Here is a 19,114-nt window from a genome sequence, read left to right as displayed (position 1 = left end):
CTCAGGAGTTCATTTACTTTAGTGCTCTTCAGTGACACAAGTTAAAATGAAGAGTTGCCTTTAACTGGAGTCTTCCTGCCTCTTGGCATTTCGGGAGGTACTCAATTAGCAGCACGCTTCTCCCGTACATTATTTACACAGCTTCGGCTGGAGGGGTGGCTCTGTGTGAAGCATCTGCTTGGAAACACTTGGCTTGTCACACCCACAGCATCCTGTGCCACCCATGGCAGCCAGCACCTTCCACAAGACAGTGTGTTCAGCCCTCCTCAATTTTTGTGTCCCAGTGCAGAGCTGGCAGTGCTCTGCCCACTGTGCCCAATGCCTCGACAGAGCTGCTCTGCTGTCAGAAGTTGGGGGTGGCCCTGGGCTCCCTTTCCTGCTTTCAGCAGAGGCAGGATGTTATCTGCAGGGCACGGCTGTGCTTAAGGTCCTTTCTGGACCTATCTGGGAGCCTGACAGTTTCTAATCTGCTCGAGCACATGTCCGGGGGGTGAAGGAGGGAATGGTTGGATGTGAGTAAAAAGAATGAATTTGTTTATTAGTTAATAGCATGTGTTTTCTTGATTATCCTGGAAACAACAAAGCCCCGACACAGGTCTGTGGTGAACTTGGTGTTCTGTTCCTCTGCTAATTTCTCACTTCTTTTACTCTGTTTTGGTGCTGCTATAGAGTAACATTACTGTGTCAGGAGGTTTAAGGGACCTGTGCCTCAACAAAGTCCCAGTCTATGGTTCTGCCAAATCAGCTTTGAAGTTACCACGAAATTTTTAAACTACAGTTTCGCTAATACACATTTATTTTACCTTTTTGCTTAGTAGTGTCTAGAAGCATTGTCTCTGAAAGTGCAAAAGAAGAGAGAAATTGTATTACTTACTCTTTTGGCTCACTCTCTTGGTGCACAATCTGATTCTGCAGGGGAGACAGCGAGTTGCCCTGTTTGTATGAATTTGTTACACATCTTGGCCAGAAACAAACTTGAGACCTTCTTTACAGTTTTTCTTCCAAACTTGATTATACTGCTAATGGTAATGGCCTCTCAATTGAGGAAGGTTGCTTTTCAAACTAAACATAATTTTATGTAAGTCTTGGTACGTGCTTATCAATTTTCTTTTTTTGTTTATGTAAAACTAGGAGCAGCTTGAGAGGAAATTAAGGTCGTGCAGATGGCAGTTCCCTCTTCTTGGTTATAAAAACATCTTTTATGTCAAGTGAGTTGCAAATGCTGCCATTAAATGATAGTAGAAATAAATTTTTACTTGGAACATCTTTTGCACCTATTTTCAAAAGCGTAGTGAAGCAGAAACCTGCTTTTAAAAAGCAAAGGAGAGAGAGCAAACTCAGCTCCACAGCATGTTTCAAGTACTGTTAATCCCACCACCTGGTGGAGCTTTTCATGGCTCTGGCTGAGGGAACTCTGAAAAGGATGCATTTTTTGTCTTGTTTCAACACTGTCACATGTAGTTTCTTCAACTTTTTTTTTCTTTTTCATACCAGACTTAATTAATTTTCTGTTGTTCTCTATCTTTTATACTTTGCAGAAGGCAGCATAGGACTATTAGTGTCTCATCTGAAGCAGCAGATAGATGAACTGGTGAAGTAGGGGGTAAAGTTTTCATGTACAAGTACTTCTTCAGTGAAAGAATTATTTTTAATAACCAGCCCCTCTGCCAAGATACTCTGGTGGAACCTTTCAGTGCAAGCCCAGTTAGCTTTGTACTAATAATTTTTATATTTTTATATAAATATTACTATCAACTAGTTTTATTTACTATAAAATATTTGCTGAACAGCCTGTGTTCAATCAAGCTTGCAAGGAGCAGAGAGGCAGATATATTTTCAACTGATTTGAGATTCCTGATATAGGCCATTAAAACATGGGAATGGGTTCCAGGAATTAAGGTGAAGTATGGCAGAGATACTTCACCCCCTCTGCTGCAGTTTTGCTTGACTGCATCAAAGCCTGTCTGTTATGTTTATGGTGTGCCTCCTAACTGATGAATGAAAATCTAATCACAGGTATGCAAGCTAAAAGTAAACTCTGGGGTTATCTGCCAGCTCACAATTCTGAGGAATTGCTTACAACGGGGAGAAAGCTCCTTGATCCATACAGACATTTCCTGTGCAAGACATGCAGCCTTGCAGGCAAAATGCTCTTGTTAATGTTTGTATTGCTCTTTTTGCCCCAGTGCCTGTGGCAGCAGCCAACAGACCATGGAGGCCGTGGCAAGCCTAGGGATGTGACAGCTCCCACCTGCCTCTCCAGTCCTGGCAGGAATGGTGTGTCTGGTGCCACTGGTGGGATGGACAGCTGCCTTTGCAGCCCATCCAGAGCCTGTCTGCATCCCTCTCTGGGCTAGCTTGGGATTCACTGTCCAGTAGGTGTCTGCTCTGTATCGCCCAGCATGTCTGCTCCAGAGAGCTGGGAATCTCCTACCAGGCTTCAGGGACCTTGGCTTCTCAGCTGCAGTCTCTGAGTGCTGTTTGATCTGCCCTGGAATATCTTTCCTTGTCTCCTGACACCTGGTGTTGTATTTGAGATTTCAGGAGGGTGGGTTTGATGTCCAAGGTATCTTCAGTGGCACCTGAAATGTGTTTGGCAACTGAATTGACCCTGTGGGAGCTGTGTGTGTTTTCTGGGCACAAACTTCTATCTTATGAAATAAATAACCTTATCAATATAAGTGGTCTCTGTTCAGGATGTACGTCTGTTAGTTGTTCAAAGTTCTCCCTTCTTGTGACCCCTCTTGTCCTGATAACTGCCCTGGGCTGACCTGGCACTAATGAACAGCAGCCACAGGGGAGCTGCTGTCACCCTTCTGGTCACCTTTCCCACTCTTACCCAGCCTTCTCTTCCCACTGGTGCCAAGTGTCCCATGCTCAGGTTTGTAAGTAGCAGTCGCTTTGTGTAAAATGTCCTATAAAACTTTGAAAAGCTCTTTTAAGTCACAGCCCTCTCAAGCTGTGAAATAGCTGTGGAATGTGGAAAATGGGGGGCCGTGACAGACAGGGAGGTTTTTTAAAATAAATTCCCCCGTAGTATTGGTAAAAGCTTGCTCTGAAGCATGAGTTAAGATTAGGAATGTCATCAATTGTAAAGACTGTAGTAATTGTTAACATGCAGTTCTGGGTGAAAGGAGGGTGGAAAGCAATTCTTTCCTGGCTTTGTTTCACTTTGAACTGCTTGTGATTAAGTTGCTTCATCTGGACTGACGTGCACGTCCTTCCTTGGGGAGAGGAAGATTTGTGCCCTGTGTATGAGATGACCAAACCTTTGAGCAGAGAGGAGTTGTGCTATTTCGGGAAACCTGTTAACCTCATCAAGCCACATCTGTTTCTCTGGGCCAGTCCCACAGCTATTTCTGCCAAGCAATTGCAAGGTGTCCTGGAATGAAAAAGAGACACAACATAATTGGTTGAAATCTTCACCTGGTGGCAAATGCTTGAAGTATAGCTGTCTTTCTCTGAGGACATAATCTCAATAGAAATTTTTAGGGTTTTTTGTAGTAACTTTTCCATCTCTTTGGAAGTCCTTTGTCCCAGCAGGACGAGGAAGAGCCTGTGGGGGACAGGTTAGAGCCCACAGGGTCCGAGCACAACATTTCCCACCTTGCTGTTGCCTGACAGAGGACTGCTGCTGGCATGGAGGTGACCACCCATACTCCTGGTATCCCCAAAAATCCTGCAGTTAGACTCCTTAGCCATCCTTTTGGAGGATTGTTCTGCAGAGTAAAAACTGGCACAGTGACACTGAGTTATTAAGTGTGGTGCAATTTTAAAATGTCTCTGGACTATATAATTGCTACTGACATTTTTCCAGGAGCCATGGAATTCTGGATTTTTTTTTTTTTTTGTTGTTGTTTTTAGAGCTTTTGTAAACCAATACAAAACAAGGGTTTTCCCTTTTAAAGGACACTGCATTATTTCTAGAGGCTGGATCTTCAATCAAGGACTTAATCTTACTTATCTGAAATACTTTGTGTGCTGACACATCACAGTGCTGTACCAGCTCGAAAAAGAAATCTAATTCTATCAAATCTGCCAGCTCAGTTAATATGACCCTGCCAGGGAAGCATAAGGCATCACCTCCAGTTCTTTTAGGAAGGCATCAGATTCCTACTGCCAGCTCAAATTCAAAGCACAGTGCATGTGGCCAGATTTGGATTTTTTAAAAATTTTTCTAAGGTACTTCTTGCATCCTGGCATGCAAAACCACAGAACAAATTGGAAGATGTCATCTGAATATTTAGGTGGAAACGTAGCAGTTTGAGTCCTACAGACAGTCCTTTGGGATTAGTCCTGAAGCAGAGATGTGTGTTATTCCATCCTGAGACTTTTACAAACTCCTGTGTAAAGGGCATGGTGTAGGGCTACCTGCAACCTGAATCAGAGCTGATCTGACAGTTTTTGTCTCTTTTTGACACTCTAGAGTGCATCCAAAGCTGTCAGGACACCCATGCCTGTATCTTTAATTCCTTTAGCCTAATGGGATATAGTGATGCCTTCTACGGAACCTGCAGCCTGCATTACTGCAAGACTTTGTCTGTATATGCTGTTGCTCTGTGCACCTAATCTTTCTTTTACTAGAGCTTCACTTAGATTGTGCAAATTATCTGACTTAGTTTTTTTTTGCTGACAACACTGAGAAAAATACTCATTTACATTGAATTGAAGCAATTTTTAGTAATACAAAGGCAGATCAAAATAATTATGGTTTTGGAAAGTGATGCATTGTTGCTTTTAGATTTACTTTGTCTGAATTCCATGTCCATTTCAAACCGCTCAGGTAGTCAGAATCACTCATTTTGAAAGAAACAAGTTTGCCTTCAGAGATGTCAGAATGATTCCTCTGAATTTGATGTGACCTGCATTGTCACAGTTTGTCAGCCAATGGCAATACTGATGTTATAGCTGAATCTGGGGTTTTGTTTCTTTTCTCTTTGAAACTATTTTTGTAGTGAAGTTATTATTCTTTGGAAGGTTTACCCTGTTTTTCTCTTCAGGGACAATTCTATATATTTCAAGTAAGAAAAGGATCTCTCCTGTTCCTCAGTCTGGTGCTTATTAGAAGAATTGGAACTCTTCCTTCTTGATCTCTCTTCTCTTTTCAGCTCCTGTATCCTCTGCTTTCCCCCTTTAGTTAAAATCTGCCTTTATTGAGAAGCATTGACTTTATGATCAGGTCTCCTGTGGCTTCACTCTGCCTGCTAAAACAGATCTGCTGCTCTTCTCAAGCAGCTGGCTTGATTCTAGCCTAAAAATTTAACCTGGGAAGAGAAAATGAACTTCTGCTTGCCCACTATCAAATGTTCAGCTTCATCCTTCAGACTCTGATACTGAGGACTGCCTAATACCTCCAGGGGATCAAGCAGTAGCACTGGTGAGAACACAAAGCAGGTAGAAACTAAATTTGCAGGCAGGACATTGATGCATGCACAACAGCTGAGAATGCCACAGCCACTGGAACTGTGTGAGTTGTCATGGAATCATAGAACATCCTTGGTTGGAAGGGACCCACAGGGATCATAAAAGTGCAGGATATCCCAAGAATCCTACCCTGTGCCTGAGAGTGTTGTCCAAATGCTTCTTGGGCTCTGTCAAGCTCGGTGTTCCGATTGCTGCCCTGGGGATCCTGTTCCAGTGCCCAGCCACCCTCTGGGGAGAGAACCTTTCCTGGTATCCAACCTAACCCTCCCCTGATGCAGCTTCAGGCCATTCCCAGGAGTGCTGTTGTCACTGATCACCCAGAAAAGAGATCAGTGCCAGCCCCTCCTCTTCCCCTCCTGAGGAAGGTGTAATTGCAGTGAGGTCTCCTCAAGGCTGAGCAAACCAAGTGACCTCAGCTGCTCCTCATGGCCACCCCTCAAGACCCTTCACTGTCTTCATAGCTCTCCTTTGGACTCTTCCTAATATTTTTCTGTCTTTCTTGTGTGATGTTGCTGTTGTGATGTTCTGATGAACTTCTCTCTTGTGTTCTGGAGACTGCTGTAATGGCAACACAGAAATACAAGGGAAAACTGCATTACCCTTTGTAAAATACCAGGCGTTAAACAGACCCTTGCAAAAACTTCTCTTGCTTAGGAAGGCAATATTGAAATGTAAACTGGCTCTTACAAAATATCATATGGAAACCAAAATTGTCTTTTCTGGTGCTAAGAGGAAGAAAGCAATTTGGGATGGCAGTGTGAGGATGCTTTATAAGTTTGGTAAAAGGCAGCTCTCTTCTCTTGGGCTGCTGGAAATGCCTGTGGTGTGGCTTGCTGGTGTAAGTGGGGACTCAGCAGTGGATTCATGGGGAAAATCTGGGCAGGGCACACATCTGTGGGGTCAGGATATGGCTTTGCTTCAAGATTGTAGCTACAGGCAAAAAGATGTCAGTTCCCCTAAGGTTATTCTGATGTCTGCCATGTGGCAATGTGAAGTGCCCATGGAAGTACCAAGTGTGTGTGAGATACTGAGAGCTTCTTCAGAGCTTCAGGAGAGTTTTTCTAGTTTTCATCTTCATTTCTCTCCTTCCTGAGTAGATACTGAAATGTTCTTTACTCCTGCTCTTCAGGATTTTTTCCCTGTCATGCTTTAACCCCCCAGGCAGCAGCTAAACCCCACACAGCCACTCTCCCACATTCCCTGCAGTGGGAGAGAACTGGAAGGGTAAAAGTGAAAAACTCACAGGTTGAGACTAATTTAGTATGTAAAGCATAAGCTGCACATGGCCAGCAGAGCAAACTGAGGAGTTCATTCATCACTTCCATGGGCAGGCAGTTGTTCAGCCATCCCCAGGAAAGGAGGGCTCCATCCCACATAATGATGAATGGGAAGATAAATTCCATCACTCTGAACGTGCCTCCCTTTCTTCTTCTGCTCCCATCTTTGTCTGCTGATCATGATGCTGTATGCTGTGGCCTTGGGTCACCTGGGGTCAGCTGTCCTGGCTGTGTCCTCTTTCAGCTCCTTGTGCACCCCCAGGCTTCTCGCTGGTGGGGTGAGGAGCAGGAAAAGCCTTGGCTTTGTGTAAGCTCTGCTCAGCAATAATGAAAACATGACTGTTATCAACAGTGCACCCAGCACAAATCTAAAACACAGCCCCCCCCATACCAGCTACTGTGAAGAAAATTAACTATCCCAGCCAAAACCAGCAGAGTCCTTCTTTGACACGTTCTTCCTCTCATCCATTCTTTTTCCACAAATTCTCCTTGCTTGAAGAAAACAGACTGTTCCTGCAGCTTCTACCAACCCCCTTCCTCCCCCAGGCTTTGTTCTCTGTGTGCCAGGATCAGAGTGAACCAAGACAGCAGGAGACCAGGAACACTTTAACTTTGCATCTGAGGACAAGTGTGTGGTTTGGTAGGACACACTTATGGCTGAGAACTTGGACTGAAGGCCTGCCCCCTCTCAGCTCCCTGCTCCAGACTTTCTGGCTGCAAAGGACAGTATTTCAGTTTCCTGGAGGTTCAGTTCAGCCTCTAAAGTGGTTGGAGATTCCAGTAAAGATGTAAACACTGCCCTTTTGACCAACAGCTTGATTTTTGAACTACAAAAGTAATGAGAAATCTACCACATGGAGAAAAGAGCTTTAGAGAAGTGACTTGCTCTTTGCACCACTCATTGAGTGGTGCAGTCATCAAAGATGTGCAAAAACACAGCTGATGCAATATAAATTATCCATATTTCTGTTTTGTTTACTACAATGAGGTTATCACCATAGTGCTACAAGGATTGTGCAGTTTGGTGCTCTATACATGTGGCTGTTCATGAACTGCTTTTGCTTGCCTGAATAGTAAGACTTAACAGAGGAACATAGTGTCATGGACTCACTGTTGCTGTCACAGCAGATTTTCTGTTAAAAAGTATGCAAAAATAGATATGCAAAAGTAAAAACTGCTTCAGACCTGGAGTTACAGAGAAAAAGCTTGTATTGTGGTGGCAGGATGTGTGAAATAGCAGCAGCTTCACAACTTTGTGATAGAACTATGAGGATGCTGGAGCACAGCTGTCCTGAATCCTGCTGTTAAATCCATGTCTCTAGAGTTCAAAGACAAGGCTGTTGTGTGGGACAGTGTTTCAAATGCTGTGTATGAGTTCATGCAGATGATGCCAGTGGCTCTTCCCTCACGCCATAGTATTCTAAGACCCTTGTATGCCCATTGCAGAAGGCCACCAGATTTGTCAGGAACAATTTGACATAATGCTCACAATTCAGACAGTTAATTACACTGACAAAAGTTGTGTGTTAATGCCCAGGTAAGACATTGACTTGTGTTTCTCCAAAAGTTCTGTAACTGTTGTGTAAAATGCCCAATCCTTCAACCAGAAATTACTTCAAGCAACTACATAACTGGTTGTGAGGCCAAAGAGCAGAGGAGCAGGAGATGAAACTGGCTGTTAAAAATACAAGGTTACTGAAAAACAAACAGTAATTGCAGAAGTGGCTGAAACACTTGAAAGTAGCAGTGAAATAAAGGCATTTAAGGTAAGCTGCTTCTCCCCAAGGCCAAGGTCTCCTGTTGATTCTGAGTTGAGTATTGGCAGAGGATGTTGCTATGGAATTGCAATTAATTTTGGAGTGTTTATAATAAAGGAAAACAATGGAGGTCTGTATAGAAAAGAATCAATAGGTTGGAATTACCAATCAAACTCCTTTGGAGAGGGATCTCTCTGTTTCACAGAGCACCAGAAGAGGCTGCTTGTTTCCTCCTCTGTTGCCACTTGACCTGCTGCTGCTGTAGGAGAGTGGCTCATTTGCTGAGCTTTGTTTCTGCTGTCTTAGAAGGATACACACTTTGCCTGTAAAGGGTCTGGGTAAAGATTTTTATCATAGAATCAATTAAGTTGGAAAATATGTTTAAGATCATCAAGTCCAGCCATCAAACTAGCACCAACATCATGTTCACCATTAAACCATCTCCTCAAGTGCCACATCCACAAGTTTTTTGAACAGCTGCAGGGATGGTGACTCCACCAATCCCCTGGGCAGCCAGTTCCAATGCTTTACAACCCATTTAATGAAAAAAAAAGAAAACCCCAATGTTAAATTTAACCTGATGCAATTTAAGGCCATTTCTTCTCATCTTGTCACTTTTTACTGGGGAGAAGAGACCGACCTCCACCTGGCTATGACCTCCTTTTGGCTGGTTGTAGAGAGAGGGAAGGTCTCCCCCCAGCCTCCTTTTCTCCAGGTTAAACACCCCCATCTCCCTCAACTGGTTCCTCATAGGACTTGTATTCCAGCCCCTTCACCAGCTATATAAAGCTAAAATTCCACCAGATTAAGACAAGAGTGCTCAGTGTGGCTACTGTCTGTACTGTTCCTTGGAAAAAAGCTTCCCACACTCCAGTGACAGTAGCCCTGTATCCCCTTGGCTTAAAATACCCAAGTCCTGTCTGTGGTGACTGTCATCACACTAATTGAGAAACAATCCTAAGAACTTTGCCCCATTTTCGAGTTACTATTTGAAAAAAGGACAGTTGTCTTATGGGAACAAGCTGGACCAAGAGTTATGTCTCAGTGCAGCAGAAAGCAGTCCTGAGATCCTCCTCAGGCAAGCTGTCAGAGACACCTGAGTTTTCTTTTTTTGTGTGTGCTTGTGAATTTTTAAAGAAGCATTGCTCAAAATGTCTTTTTTTCTGACTTATCTTACCCCATGCAAACTTAGAAGTCCTCTGTATTTTATGTAATAAACCCACCAGGCACAGCTCCATTTTGGAAAACAGCTTTTCATTAAGGTGTAACTCTCCCCTGCCTTGCTCTCAGAGGCACTAATCTCACATTTGGCATGTCTCTGAATTTGGAAAATAGTATTATGAGTCTGGCTGCTGTCTGCCAGTACAATTTTTACACCTTTACTGTCTTGCTTGGAAATTTAGTGGCTCTGATATGCAGAAGGTATCAGTGAGGAGCTTCTCACGGAACAGACTGGAGCTGGAACAAGACCACAAGGCAACTTGCTGCACTTGCTGTGGGAGTTTCAGGCTTGCTTGGCAGAGGGGCACACCCTGAGGGTGGGATCACCAGGGTGGCATTTAACCCTTCCCACTCCTGGAAGAAAACAGCTGGCTTTGCAAGGATGAAACTTGGTGCCATTGGCTCTGGTGCCACCTGCTGTGGCACCTGCTGACACCCTGCTCACTTAAACACTGGCATGTGGCCCACTGCCCCCTGTGCCCGAGGGTTAAGGGGAAAACTAGGAAAGATTTGCTTGTTTTGAAAAGTATCTCTTTCAAAGTCCTTCATCTCTACAAAGGGAACCCATCCAAATTTGCCTTTGTTACTTTTGTATCTGATCAGACTTCAGTTGACAACTCGAGTTCTTGGAGGTGGAAATTCTGTTATTAGCACACTTTTTTCTGAGTATTAAAAATCTCTTGCTTTTATAGCTGTCAGAACCAGTCTTTCAGCTCTCCCCCTCCAGCTGCTGTGCTCTCTTGTGAGCTGATTGCTACTCCTGGGCAGGTAAGTGTCGGCATTGTTTTGCCTGGCACCAACAATATTGACTTCCAAGGAAAGGAGGGTGTTTCTCATTCTTGGATCAAGTCCTGTGGTTTGTTTATGATACTCTCTTCTGTCAGAAAAAAATGCTGCATAACACTTTCCCCTGTGTCCAAGAGAGAATAGGGTCGTGCTCAGTAACCTTGAGTGTAGACTTGTCGTGTGTAGTGAGCTCATTAGAGTTTGATCTGCTCATTACCTGGAGAGCGTTGAAGGCAAGACCAAAATATTTCAGAAATCAGCAAGGGCAGCATGCTTCCCTCTGAGTGAGCATGGGAATGTTGTTCAGCACATGTATTTGAATTGATTGTTGAGGCTGACATCTGCTTACTGAGGTTTACAAAGCTTGTGGCTTCTCATAGTCTGTAAAACACATGGCACTTGTATGAACAAGCTTGTCAATGGTAGTTCCCTTACCCAAAGCCAACAGGACTCTCCCATCTGTGTAGCAGAGCCCTTTCCTTAGAGCCATCAGTCATCACTGTCTAAGAGTCTAGCTGAAAGTGAGTAAAAACAACATTTTCTTTCTTGCTCTTCCCTTCCCCAAGGAAATTCTTTCACTAGTGTGACAGCCCTTCCCAGTCTACTTATAGCTCCTATTGAATTTCAACTTCCTGTCCAAGATTGTTGGGACATGAGATGGTTAACAAGATGTAGTTCCTGACAGGCCACAGGACAAGGGATCCTTGTCAGCAGCACATGGTGAAAGATTTCAAACCTGGTGAGTGATCTTTAGGGCATGCAGCAGGCACCCAGAGAGTGTCTTAGGTGTTGAGAGTTAAAATTGGTTTAGATTTTTTTTCAGGAGGTGAAGAACAAAGCCATAGCACTGGCATTATCATGGAAGACATCCTTCAGCCTGCCCAGTGGGCTATTTTAGGAGGCATTAAATGATGTAAACATCATGGCAGAGAGACTGAAACACTTGTTGTGCTTTAAACCCAGCCAGCAACAAAACACCACTCTCTCACTCCCCCACCAGCGGACCGGGGGGAGAATCAGAAGGGTAAAAGCTGGAAAACTCATGGGCTGTGATAAAGACAGTTTAATAGGGAAAGCAAAAGCCATGCGCACAAACAAAACAAGGAAATGATTTCCTAATTCCCACAGCCAGGAAAGTGTTCAGCCATCTCCAGGAGAGCAGGGCTCCATCATAGGTAATGGTGACTTAAGAAGACAATGGACATCACCCCAAATGTCCCCCCTTCCTCCTTGTTTCCCCCACTTTATACACTGAGCAGGATATCACATGGTCTGGAATATCCCTCTGGTCAGTTGGGGCCACCTGTCCTGGCTGTGTCTCCTCCCAGCTTCCCATGGACTCCCTGGCTTCTCACCACCATGAAAACCACCCAAAACACAGCCCCATACTGGCCCAAATCAGCCACCACTCCACACCAAATGGAGCAGTGTTTGTGCAGGCTCATGCTGTCCTTCTCAGTGGGTAACTTCAGTTCCCCATCACTTGTGGGATTTGTATCTTTATCTAAAGAGGATGGAGATTTGTCACTTGGCTTCTTTGACCAGGATTCTCTAAGAGCACACTGAAAACCACTGTGCTAGCAGGGATGCACCACACCATTGTGAATGGCAAAAGTTACATCCTTTTGGTTTAGCTGAACAGAGATGAACTTTTCATTGAGGTGGTGAAAAGGTGGTTCCTGAGCTGACCTAAAAATAAAGAAGTTGCTGACTGGCATGGTCAGTCATTTTCAGTATATTTTCATTGCTTGACCTACCAAAGGAGACAGTGGCAGGGAAAGGACACAAGTAACTTTCAGATGTCATTGCATTAATTTGTAGCAATGCTGGAATTTCCGTTGAGATGCTTCCAAAGGATGCTGCAGGCATCCGGCAAAGGCTCTGCTTGTTCTTTCCTTTGATATATGCCCAGAAACAGAGACAGATGCTGTAAAATAGAGTAATTAAATGTGTTGATTTCTTGTTAAAATGGTTACTGTAGTTAATTTCATAGTTTGGGGGTAAGGGGGATCTTTAAACATATCTTCACTCTGCTTGTGTAATTTGAAGGTGGCCTTTTTTCTCCTTTTTTTGGTGTCAATTTGTGGAGGTTTTTTGGGTTGGGTTTTGGTTTTTTTCTTTTTAAAGCACAAGGCTTATTTAAGAACTTTGTAGACAAAAATATTTTGCAATGCCAAAAATCTTCTGCAGTGTGTTCAGAGCAGGGCATCATTTGCTCTTCAGCTCAGAGTGCTTTAGACAGAATGGGAGAAGGACATGAAAGAGAATTGTGTTGTGCTTAGCAGAATTAGAATAAGCCCACAAGCACATGGTTGGTACTTTTTAATTCCAAGAGCCTGAATCTGATCTCACTCCTACTAATCTCTGAAGGGATTATTCCTGATTTACACCATCCTGAATGAAACCAGAATCTGGCCCTGAAAGCCTGTTTGTGCTTCAGACATTGTCTCAAGGCAGCTGACCTGCAAATATGAGAAGGAGACCTGAGTTCCCGTGGGTTAACTGTTTAAATTTGTCAAGCTAAGTTGACTACAGCTTGTTTAGCAGGGAAATGGCACTGCAAAACCATTTACCTCTATTGGACTAATAGGAGGTAATCAGAGGGTGCTCTTTGGTGCAACACAGTGCTCTGCATTTGCATAGCATCTTTCATCTGAGGATATTAAATAACTACTTCATTGCACTTCTGGAAGCTGTTCAGCCAGACAAATCTCTTTAATGACCTGCCACGACTCTGGTTGCTAGCAGTGAAGCAAAAATAAGTTAGTACGTTGAGTATCTGGTCATGAGTGGCATCTGTAAGAAGAGGTCTGCAACCTAGAACAGTGTGAAGCTGTTAGCTGAAAATACTGGGGTTTCTGGAAAAAAGGCTATGTCATACTTAGCTGCTGAGAAGAAAATAGATTTTTAACAGCACGGGTTCAGTTAGTGTTCACTGAGACAGGTACCAAAAGCAAATGCACAGTTTCAGGGTGGGAAAGCACAGGTTGCCTTTAAGTCATCAAGCCAACTTCTTTATAGCCTCAAATTAATATTTTTTTGTTCATGTTTTGGTTGTCTACGTGCTCATTTTTAAGGCTGTGTTTATAATGAGATTAAGGGAAAGTTGAAACACCTTTTCATGGGGCTGCTCTAAAGGAAACTGGTAAATTATTATAAACCTGTGCATATTCTCAAATGAACAGGTCATGTTTGTCATTCTGCAAAGCACAGTTTTGGTGTGGTGACACATTTGCAGTGTTTGAACATACTAAATGCAGCCATTCAGTGGGAACCAGATGGGCAGCCTCATGCAATGGCCCACCTATTTCCTTTTAGATTTTGTTCTTGAATTCTGTTATCAGCTCACATTCCTTATTAACTGTCTCTTTGCCATGTCAGTTTGAGACACTCCAACAGTAGTTAGGTGACTGTGGAGGGTCCTGTCTTTATGGACTGTAGGATGCCTACATCCCATGATTCACCCAGCACAATGGGAAAAACACTGAACCTCTGGGACACTTATCAAAAAGGCTCACTACAGGAAGATTTTGCTCACACTGGTTCAGTTACCCCATGCAAACATCTGCTCCTGCTCTGGAGATGAGCTGCTTTTTCCTTTCCAACTGAAAGCATGGTTATGACATTAAATATATTGAAACAAATTTGACATGCACAGTCATTTGTCTGGAAAATACCCTTCATTTTGCTTGCAATAAGTAAGAAAGTCTGCTACTTTCTCAAAGGTGTATTTAGTTTTATTTCTAGTCACTCCAAGTTGTTAACCATGGCTGTTGTAAGCCCTGCCTGTCTATCAGGAGAGACTGGAGGAACTAATGACTGTATTCTTGAGGTGAGACTTCATTGAGTCAAGCTGAAACAGCTGATGAGCAAAGCTCTCAGGAGTTGGCATTGGAATAAAATACCCAATTGGCTTTGTGTCTACATTTTGTTCATATGAGTAACCCAGAAAACTCTGTAGTGAGATCTCTGCATTTTTCTGTTTTCCATAAAATAGTCATCATCATCTCAAGTCCACATCTCTCTACTTTTCTATATTTACCTGTTATAAACCAGAGTAAGTGCCATGTAAGCAAATGTGGGATTTACTGGGAGAATGAGAACTGGTTAATCCCTCACTCTTCAGCAAAGATCTCCCTTCCTTCAGTCTTGCCTCTGCAGCAATGTGTGTGTCAACCTGGGTCCTCTTCAGTGGAAAAGAGTGATACTGGCCCTTCCTTTGAAGCTTTTGCTGTTTGATTGAATCAAATTCTCTAAAAATTCTCTCCATCTATATGCTTACTGCTATAGGGTAAGAGACATTTTTCCCTGTTTGTCTCTACTCTCAGCTGGTCCCTGTTGCCACAGCAGATGTAAAGGTGGAGCAATTTTAAAATACACCACATACCAGATATAAAATCTACTGCTTTGCTGAACTGGTTAATGTTGCTTAGCTGACATTTCTGCAGTGTAGGAAAGGCTGCATATTACTGGCCAAGCACTTTGTAATTTTCTGTTATTTCTAAAATGGATGCCAGCAATTGGAAATATTGAGTAATTTTTAATTGAAGTGATATGATCAGTGGGTGATTAGTTTTTGGAGTGCCTTGGATGTATGCTATGTTGTAGAGACAAGCCATCTGGAGCAGGGCTGTGGTTTAGCTGCTGTAATGAGTACCCATGGACTGCAGTGCCAGAATGACCAGGTTTATTACATCGATGAAGATCTTGAGTAATTCAATTCATTTTCACAGATCTAAATGAACTAAAATGAGAACATAATTTGGCCTGAAGTTTTAGTTTGATGCTCTCAATTATTAAACCAAGGATCATCGATGCATTTTTTACTATGCTTAAAATAACCAGCCACATCAAATCAGGCTGTTGAGTTCCTTCCTCTGCTTGCAGCTTTTACCAAATTTACCATGGCCAGGATTTCACCACACTTTGCCTGGATGGCCAGTGTGACTTCATTAGCTGCTTCTTGTATTTGCTGCTCCTCTGACCTACAAATATCATACTCTGCCTTGGACCCTGGGGATAGGCTGGCAGGGAGAAGAATCCTAGAAACACAGAATGAGTTGTGTTGGAAAGGACCTTTAGAAATCACCTAGTCCCATGCCCCTGCAAGGTGCAGGGACACCTGCCACTAGATCAGGTTGCTCAGAGCCCTGTCTGTGCTGACCTTGAAGGTTTCCAGGTGTGGAGCACCCACCACTGCTCTGGGCAGCCTGCTGCAGAAATGCTCTCACCACTGGGGATTGCTGGGCAGAGTCCCACCATAAATCTCTGTTAGTCACAAAGCTTGCAGCTTACACTGCTGCAGGGTACCTGTAGCAGCCCTGGGTTTGTTGCCAGGCTTGTAGCTGCTGGACTTAATTAATCCAAAATGAAGACTGATTTGTGCTATCGCACCGAAATTAATCCTCCCTCTTCTTGAAATTTTCGTTACAGAGTCTTTTCGCTGAAGTCTGATCAGTCATGGTGATGTACAGCCCTGAAACTTGAATGTGAAGTGCTGCTCTGTATTCAGTGCATCGAGGGGTGTTTGGAGCAGTGAGGGTTACTTGAGGAAGTGACTGGAAGTGGCTGGAAGAAAAAAAAAAGCAAACAACCTTTGAGAGTGCTTTGATCTGAAATCAAGTATCTGCACCAAGTCGGCAGAGTATTTTTAGGAAGAGGGCACAGGCTGCATGTAAGTAGATGCATTCTATTTGATGTGCCAAGATCAAGGTGTTGGAGTCTTTAACTGCTCATCTGGCCATCTTATCTTGTGTTTTCCCTCTTAATTTTTCCCTTCTGTTTTAAAATTGTTTTTCCCACTTGTTCTGTGAAACATTCTTATGCAAAGCCAAGTCTCCTGCAACTCAAGCAAGCTTGTTTGTAGCACAAGAGCAAAGAGGTGTCAGAGTTTTGGTTTTGCATAAAAACACATCACTTATTTCCTTTTTTTTCTTCCCAAGCTTGTTATTAAATGAGCAGCACTTTAATGAAGCATTTAATGGAGAAAACAAAACAAAACAACTTCTATATCCTCTAGATTGTTCCCAAATCCCTGAATGAAAAATTATTTAGAGATTTAAACCCTTGCTGTTTCCTGTGTCATTGCAAAGCAATAATGAGCAGAACTTGAAAAGCTCTTCTCTCTCCTGGTTTGGAGCACCAGCCTCTATCACAGCATCAAACAGCCATGCCAGCACTTTTTCATGGTACCAGCTGATTAAGTTTCATAGCAGATTCTCCCCCAATTTAATGCTGCTAATGACTATGTGAATGAAACTTACAATATAAGCACAAGTTTGAAATCTCAGCTTCAGCATTGCAGCTTAAACAATCTGTACAGGAAGAGGCTGTTGAGAATGTAAGCATCAGTTTAAAATTGTCAAGTTTTTCAGTTTTTACTGCAATTTCCCCAAAGCCATGCAATCCACAGCAGACCCAGGAATAAATTGCAGGAATTGGGTTCTTGCTGTAAGCAGGGACAAGTGGCATGCCCTGAGCACTGGCACATGATGAAAAAGCCAGTAGTCTCTCTCTCAGCAAGATGTGAGTCACTTGGGTAATTCCTGTTTTAAACAGCAGAACTGGATTCATGCTTCAAGCAGCCTCAGACAGCCAAAGAGGAATAAACTTCAGGTTAAAACCTTGTGTTTTGTGTCATTACCTTCTTCTCCATCCTTTTTGCCCGTGCAGGGGCGGGGTGTGAGAGGGTAACAATGGGAAGGAGAGCTTTGCTGCGTGTGGGAATAATAAAAACCAGCTAGGTCTACACTGTGAGGTCCCAATCTTCAACAAGAGAAATAGAGCACTTGTCTTGCCATCTGATGTACAGGAAAGAAAAACAGAGGCAGGTTTAGATGGAATTTTAACTAAATGGTTTAGGTTTTGCAAGTTGCAGCCCTGTAGCCTTTAATGTACTGGATGAGAAGAATGAGTGGCTCATTTACTGTGAGGGTGGGGAGACACTGGAACAGGCTGCCCAGAGAAGCTGTTGATGTCACATTCCTGGGAGAGTTCAAGGCCAGGTTGGATGGGGCTGTGACTAACTCACTCTAATGGAAGGTGTCCCTGACCATGGCAGGGCTTTGGAACAACAAGATCTCAAAGGTCCCTTCCACCCTGAGCCATTCTGTGATTAATCTTGGTACGTAGCAGATAAGGTTACAGATGTCAGGAATTGATTGACAGTGTGCTGAGAGTAGATGTCCCTCAGCAAGATTTGCTGTCAGCATGGGAAAGATGTGGGACACTGTTGGAGGCGTTATCCAGGTGGGATGCTGCTGCCTGCCTGCCATGAAAGCAGAGGTGGGACCCAGCCACGATGACCCTTGAGCAGAGAAGGGTGCAGGAGTGAATCAGGTGCAGGAATCAACCCAGGTGCACAGCAGGGCCCCAGGGGATGGGAGTTTGGAGAGCTGCCAGGCCCAAAGCAACTGCAAAGGTGTCACCCTTTTAAGCAGAAAATTCCTTGGTGGCCCGAGGAATTTCTGCTGCCCAGGCAGGTCCGTAAGCTGAGGTGCTGTACAGTCTGCAGTGACTCTGGTGACCACTCAGAGATGTTCTCCTACTGTGCTTGACATGCAGTGATGGAGAGAGCTGCCACCATGAAACTCTTCTCTGGCAGGATGAAGCCTGCCACTGTTTTGTCTCTCTCTCCTCCTGGTCCCAGTGCTGGGAAGGGGAGGTTGAAATGTGGCAATTGTACCCGTGCCAGGGAAGGTGGTTTTAGGTTTTCAGGGCTTCCTGAACATTCCAACTCCAGTACATTTTGTTCCCAGACGTGTCTTTATTCTTCATTTTTGTGGCTTTTCAGGCAAGGCTGCTCAGAGCACTTTCCTCCTGGGTGTCCTGGGTTGATGGTGAGGACAGAAAGAGACAAGAGAAAGCTGTCAATTGGAGCCAGTGATCAGAGGAGCCAAGAAAACAAACAGCTAGGAAAAACACCTGGCTTCTGGGACTTATTTCCTTAAAAAGCAAAGTGGAGAGCAAAAACATGTGGGATGACTTAAGATATGAAGGAAAACCATGCTCATGTTTGGTGACAAGCCCAGCCTTTCAGCTCTGAGGGTGGGGCTTGGTTTCTCCATCTCGCTCCAGGGCTATGTGGGCACATGTGGCTCTCATGGCCAAGACTCCCACTCCATCTGCCCCTTCTCCTCACTACTATCTGATACAGCCACTGGCAGAATCAGTACTGGGAATAATACCCTGCTGCAACCCCATAATGTAAAAACAATCTTGCAGAAATGAGACTCTGAGGGAATTGAATCTTAATTTTCTTTTAAGAATACTCCAGTTTCTCTCAATCAGGAGAAGACTGCTCTCCTTATGAAATGAAAAGCATTGAGTGCATGGAGAACAAGCATAGTACAAGGTGAAAACATTTCCTGTTCCTGATGGAGGAATGAGAGTTTTCCTGTGCTAGAGCTTCCTTAGAGTGCAGATACTCCAGAGTGCAGATGTTGGGCACATCTGACAGAGTGCAAGCATCTGCAAAGCATATGCTGCTGTCAGACCTGGTAATCTGTCCTCCTTTTATGGTCACAGTGAGAAATAGATACTTTAATATGTCATTTGTCTCATTTAGAGGAGGCATTGGAAAACTAGGCCCTGGAGGTGGGACTTCCTCTGTGCTGACAGTTAAAGAAGCCTTGATGACTTGCTCGGGCA

The 19,114-nt window shown here is 43.7% G+C and overlaps 1 protein-coding gene and 1 long non-coding RNA gene across 8 annotated transcripts in view; one reads left to right on the top strand and one right to left on the bottom strand.

Moving 5' to 3' along the window:
- ST3GAL1 (ST3 beta-galactoside alpha-2,3-sialyltransferase 1) overlaps positions 1-19,114 on the top strand; it is a 92,766-nt gene that overhangs the window by 19,388 nt on the left and 54,264 nt on the right. For 2 of the 5 annotated variants that reach the window (XM_064397782.1, XM_064397765.1), the window contains exon 2: positions 15,899-16,139. The exons of 1 other annotated variant lie outside the window; for it this stretch is intronic. The gene's annotated coding sequence lies outside the window, so the exon portion shown is untranslated. Of the gene's footprint in view, positions 1-58; positions 513-3,836; positions 5,674-15,898; positions 16,140-19,114 lie in introns of those variants that run through there. 2 more of the 5 variants (XM_064397774.1, XM_064397790.1) reach the window with 2 other exon arrangements.
- On the bottom strand, positions 324-5,687 carry LOC135285516 (uncharacterized). 3 transcript variants are annotated; one of them, XR_010350347.1, is made up of 4 exons: positions 5,352-5,537; positions 3,607-3,733; positions 3,270-3,382; positions 324-909 (listed from the first exon to the last, which is right to left on the bottom strand). It is a non-coding gene; the product is annotated as an uncharacterized LOC135285516 (long non-coding RNA). The 3 variants fall into 3 exon arrangements; XR_010350345.1 differs by lacking the exons at positions 324-909; positions 5,352-5,537 and adding an exon at positions 5,554-5,687 and having other exon boundaries at positions 2,736-3,382; XR_010350343.1 differs by lacking the exon at positions 324-909 and having other exon boundaries at positions 2,736-3,382.

Source organism: Passer domesticus, chromosome 1, assembly GCF_036417665.1.
Source record: "Passer domesticus isolate bPasDom1 chromosome 1, bPasDom1.hap1, whole genome shotgun sequence".
Lineage (NCBI taxonomy): Eukaryota > Metazoa > Chordata > Aves > Passeriformes > Passeridae > Passer > Passer domesticus.
This window is presented reverse-complemented; position numbering and strand designations above follow the sequence as displayed.